General features: G+C 41.8%; 1 long non-coding RNA gene across 1 annotated transcript; it reads right to left on the bottom strand.

Annotated features, from left to right (window-relative positions):
* Window positions 1-3389: 3389 nt before the first annotated feature.
* On the bottom strand, window positions 3390-4279 carry LOC117552374. The gene is made up of 2 exons (XR_004569942.1): window positions 4195-4279; window positions 3390-3459 (listed from the first exon to the last, which is right to left on the bottom strand). It is a non-coding gene; the product is annotated as an uncharacterized LOC117552374 (long non-coding RNA).
* Window positions 4280-5775: the final 1496 nt, after the last annotated feature.

The following is a 5775-nucleotide window of genomic DNA, read 5'->3' as shown; positions in this document are numbered from 1 at the left end:
TGATTAATTACGTAAAATGATGCGCATGAATGAGCCTTGGGCATGGTTTATGTTCCTATGCACTGCAGGTGCATCCTTTCGCTCAGCCGAGCTAACTTAGAACATTATTTTGGCCAACTCTGCATCTTTGTACAGCGTATACTCAAACAGCGATAGGACGAGCCCACTGCCTGACTCGGACATGCTGTGGAGTGAATCGTGGTCACCTCTGAGAGGGAGTTGGTTGACAGCTAAAAAAGTTGTAATATCAACGACAGCTGACACGTAATAACGGTTCCGTGCAGCTGATCTGCACCAAAGTACTAATTTCCTTATTTGTTTCCTCGAGTATCTGTCTCTCTCTCCACAAACTCTCACATGAAATGTGATCTGGTAGGGGCACAAGGAGCTGTGCCTCGGAGGACAGCATTGGTGGCGGCCGCCTTGATGAGTCAAGGCTTGGGCTCGCTAACTCAGCTCCGGGGTTTGCCGAGGTCAAGCTTGTGACATTAAGGCGTGCTGCTGCAACGGCAGGTGCAGGGTCGCCAGCAGCACCATCGGCTGCAGTTCTTTCATCGCTATTTCGTTTTAATAAATCCTTAGACCTTTTAAGCCAATTTCTGATGTCCATTTTGTAATTCAAACAGAAATGGGAGTCTACAGAATGCACAATAAACAAATCCAGAATAGGCGGCAGAGTGTGACGCTGTGATTGGTCTAAATGTGGACGAATCACAAATCACAACAGACACATACATTTATTTGACGTAGCCTGTGATTTTTTTTTAGTTACTATCTGACATCACATACATCGTAGCATAGAAGTTCACAGTTTATTTATAGTTAAAAAAAAAAAAAATGTTTTAAATGTTATAAATAATAAAAAACGTGTTAATTGTGGGAGGGCAGGAATATCAAATGGGAGGGCCGGGCATGGTGTGAACATAGATTAAACAGCCAGCCAAACTCTTTTGAGAGCCAGGGAATGAGCAGCCATGCTCCTTTATTGACTTATTTGCAGTCTACTGACATTCAAAGTAGTAGTCTACCGCTTTTGGCATGTTTCTACCGCCTACCGACTTAGCTGGCTTTCCCTACCGATTTTCAATCTTCCCAAACTGTAACAAATAAAAATAGCCGCTTTCACACCGCAGGACTTGCCGTACTTTAGTGCCGGCACTAAAGTACCACGGCACTGAATCTGCCAGGGTGCTAGTGCCAATCGCATTCACACCGCAGTACTTTCCCTGAGGCAAGATTACGCTGACGTCACTTCGTCTTCTTCTTCTCTGGGTTTACTGGCAGGCCGCAAAACCACTTCACGGCGAGTACAAACAAAAACGAGAGAAGAAGAACTACACGGGGGAGGGGGTATAAAGCCCACCCGCTGTATGAGGCGTTTGTTTACTTTCCGACCTCAGACATGATGGAGTTCATAAGGGTAATTTACAAATAAAATACCCCATTATAACAATGGACTTTATCTATATGTATTTATTATATATTACCCCCTCAGGCTGATTTTGGAAAAGGACATTAACCCTTGTTTGGTGTTTTTCCCTTATTTATCTAAAACAAATGACATGATAAATGACTTGTGTTTCTGTGTGTAAGACTTGTGTTTCTGCCCCTGCCATTGCTGCACAAGGTTGCAACATTGTAGATACATTCAACCACCGACACCTGTCTGCTCTCACATTCTTCTATTCTGCAAATTTGGGGTGGGACACAATAAATAAAGCTTCGCCAGTTTGTTTGTTTTATTGCACAGTCAAGACATAACAATAAGGCATCACGCTGTTCTAGGTGTGTCGTATGCATGTACATTGAAGTTAAATAAAAGTGTGAAATGTAAAATAAAGTGTAAGTAGTTTCAAAACAATGTAACAGTGGTAATATATATAGCAGCAGACACACCTTAGTGCAAGTTAGGTGTCAGTACAGTGGCAATATATATATAATAACAATAGAAAATCGTTACCACTCTTATTATTGTGGTCTTTAATTTTGTTATAGTCCTGTCTGAGTTTCTTTATTTTTACCCGGCATCCGTGTGCACTGTGCACGATTCCCAGCTCAAGTAGCTTTTGCGAACATCGCTCAAAACATTTGGAGTTGGGAACTGCTTTCTGTAGAAGCTGCTGCATCCCGTCCTCAGAGTAAATTGCCAGAAGCGCCGACACTTCCTCATCATTCCACCGCTCCGGTGTTGTAGTACGTGTGGTCATAACTGCTTTAAAGTACAAAAAACTACTCGCTCAGGTGTGGATGTGGTTTTGTAGCGAGGGAAAAAATGGCTGCCTAACAAAAAAAATTCAGAGTCTAACGGGGCGTGGTTTGCAATTCGCCCAGCCAATAGAAATAGAATATAAATTGGCACTCTTTTATCACCAGGTTCGTACCACCTCTCTAGCAGGGACTGAAAATGGCCAAAAGAGTTCCCGGCACTGAGTAGTTCCGGCGGTGAGAACGCGATATTATTGGTACTAACGGAACTAAAGAACCAAAGTACCAGGGAAAGTCCTGCGGTGTGAATGCGGCTAATGACACTCCAAAGACACTGGACTTGACTTTTGGCGGACACCGTTTGCAGCGTGTCTGTGATCGCATCATACAAACAGTCCTCTGTGTTTCTGAAAGAGAAACAACGTGCAGAGGAAGGGCAGCGTTACCCCCGGGGCTGATGGGTAATCACTCCCAAATGAGTTTAAGGGTACAGAGACGAGGCATCTGAGTCCTGCAGGGTTTCCCCGTTAATATCAGTGTCTCGAAAACACATTGGCGACTGAAAGACCTCCAGTGTTTGGTATTTTCCTGAAGCATCCTTCACCTACAGTGTCTCAACTGAAAGAGGACCACAAACACACAGAAAATATAATACAATTTTGAGATTTGGGGATATTTATCTCCCATTCTTTCACTTTTTCTGACATTTTCAACACCAAACTGTGAGGATCTGCAGTACTTCCTCCTTCTTTTCCCCCTTCTGTGTTTGTTTTGTCTGTTTGTCTATGTGTCTGTCTCCCTGGCTGGGCGTGGCTGACCTACATTCCGATTCCCGCCAACTCACCTCCTCAGCTGCTGCTCATCTCACTGATTGCCACTACTCACCTGCACCTGCTTAAAACCCTGGTTCCCATCTTCAGACTTCGCCAGTTCTTCGTTTATTCTTCAGTGGTAAACTATCGTCCAGGCCTACTAGTGTTTTTTCCTAGTGACTTTTTGATGCTCCTAGTGAAGGGAGATCATTTCCTAATCCTGCTTGTTCTTCCTGTTCCAGATCCACATACTCCAGCCGCTCTGCCTGCCACGTCCAGCCTCCCCTTCTGGTCAGCCCAGCTCCACGTCTTCCCTCTACGAGCTCTTCGTCAACTCCTTTTCAGTGTCGTGGACAAAATAAAGCCTTTTTTGATACTTCACCACAGTCTCAGTTTAGTGCTTGCATAGCGGGTTCTCATCTCCAGTCACTTCTCGGGAAGCCTAACACAAACATGTCGTTAATGTCTGTTTAGTGAACTACAGCAAGAAAGCCTGTACATTATTTATATCACACTTTATCAGTAGAAAAATGCAGGAAATGACTTTTTTAATGCAGTATTTTCTGATTTATGGCGCAACACAAAGATATTTCGCTCTGTGCAAACCTTTGACTCTAATATGTCAACAACATGAATCAATAATATGAACCTGGCGTTATCCAATGTTCACACAAGAGTTCTACGTCCTGACACATCCTTCATCTACTGTCTCAACTGAAAGAGGACCAGAAGCACATTAAAAATATAATAAAATGTGGAGACTTTGGGATATTTAGCTCCCATTCTTTTACTTTTCGGGCATTTTACAGACCAAACATGTCGTTGATGTCACTGTTTACCAAACTACCACTTTTTCTGAAAAATGCATAAAATGATGCAATATAGCCTATGTTAAATACATGGGTTCCATTTCTTCTGATTACCTAGTTTGGGTGTGCACATTTGCCACGCGCAAACCCACCTCTTTTGGATTTGGAAAGGTTGGCATGTATGTGCTAGCTGTGCAATAAGCATGTATACAGGCTAGTGTGGCTAATGCTAGCATGTATGCTAACGCTAGCGCGAATGCTAACGCTTGTTCTCATTGTGTTTACTTTAAACCGTTTAAACATCTCACAAACACAATACATGTTACTTATCTTTACAGTGTACGTGTAAGGCTTACACTTACACTTACAGTCATTGCTTTCTGACGGACTTCACCTTTTACTGTTCAGGTTGCAAAGGGAAAATTAGTAGCAGTCTACTGCCATGCTATTCAGTTCACTTTCTCCTACTTCCTGTACCCGGTTTCCTGTCTAACCGTCAGTACAAATGTTACAAAAATATAAATGTGCAAATATGAAACATACAGGTCAATATCACCTTGCTATTGGTAGCTGAACTGTCAATACCCCAACACATATTCTTAGATATAAATACCTAATTTTTAATTATTTAGACACAAATACTTATAGTTTCATGTCTTGTTACATAAGAATAGGTCATATTTGTTAAGTGTTATTATGCCTTATTAGGCCCATATTGAGCAGAGCATATTAAGACCAAAACTCAAAACAACTTCCTTACTTGCAATAAATAAGCACTAATTAGAGGGTTATTGAGGAAAAACTCTCAACTAATGGCTTATTACTTGTAGAATATGGTCCTGCAGAATAAGGCATTAATAAGTGTTTTATAATGACTAATAAAGAGCCAATATACTGCTAATATGCATCTTAATTAACAACTATGGTTAATTTGTATATAAAGTGTTACCCTAAATAAATATGTGTGTCCCGGGCCATAAATGTAACGTATGCTGTCAGTTTTCAGATAATGCCACGGCATAACAATTCTTCTGTATTCTACAATATAGTTATTTTCACCTCCCGTATTGCTTTTTTCAACCCACCAGCTTTTATGGAGAAAATAAGTGATATAGTAATTAACCAGAGCCATATTTCTCACTATTGTATGCATAGAAACAACAGGCTACTGTGTGTGTGACAGTGACGTGCGGTGAGGTTCATGGCTGGTGAGGCACTGACTCTTTCAGTCAGATTTACAAATATTATATTTTGACCTTAATCGAAATGTTCGATTATTTTCAAAAGCTTTTTTAGTCTGATGCTTCAATTCATTTTAAACAGACTGTTCAACAAAAGGATACCCACAATCTAAATATTAGATTGTTCTTTCTTAGTAAGATCCCATGTTCATTACAATTGTGGTCTTACCTTGACTTGAAGATGAAGTCCATGCTATCCTTCTGGACAACAATCTCTTACTTTTTTGTAAAAGTCCTCCTTATCTTCCTCTAGTTTCAAAAGTCTAGTTTGTTGTTTGCGTTCCGTCTCTGCGTAGAATAACAGTAGCAACAAGAACCTGTGGGCTCACTTGCGCCCCCTTCAGTGCGGCAAAGGTTATGGCTGCCTCTCCTGGTGCTTTTTTCATTGCCGTTGTATGATGAGACCAGCGAGCCTAAATATCATATATACGTGAAATAAGTTATTTAGAGACTATGGATGGCGAGGATAAATGTAATAAAGGGATCTACAAACATTACCTTGGTGACATACAGTGAGACGGTGCAGGCATGCGCTTAGGGCCCGCTTTCCAGCCAGTTTCTGTGGGGTGACGCATTCTGAGGTGAGGCAGAGCTCATCTGTGCCTCACCTCACCACACAGTAACTGGCTTGAGCGCGCTCACAAAATAAGTGCCCGCGCTACATTAGTGCCCGCGCTACATTAGTGCCCGCGCTCCAGCCAGTTACTG

Source organism: Gymnodraco acuticeps, unplaced genomic scaffold, assembly GCF_902827175.1.
Source record: "Gymnodraco acuticeps unplaced genomic scaffold, fGymAcu1.1, whole genome shotgun sequence".
NCBI lineage: Eukaryota > Metazoa > Chordata > Actinopteri > Perciformes > Bathydraconidae > Gymnodraco > Gymnodraco acuticeps.
This window is presented reverse-complemented; position numbering and strand designations above follow the sequence as displayed.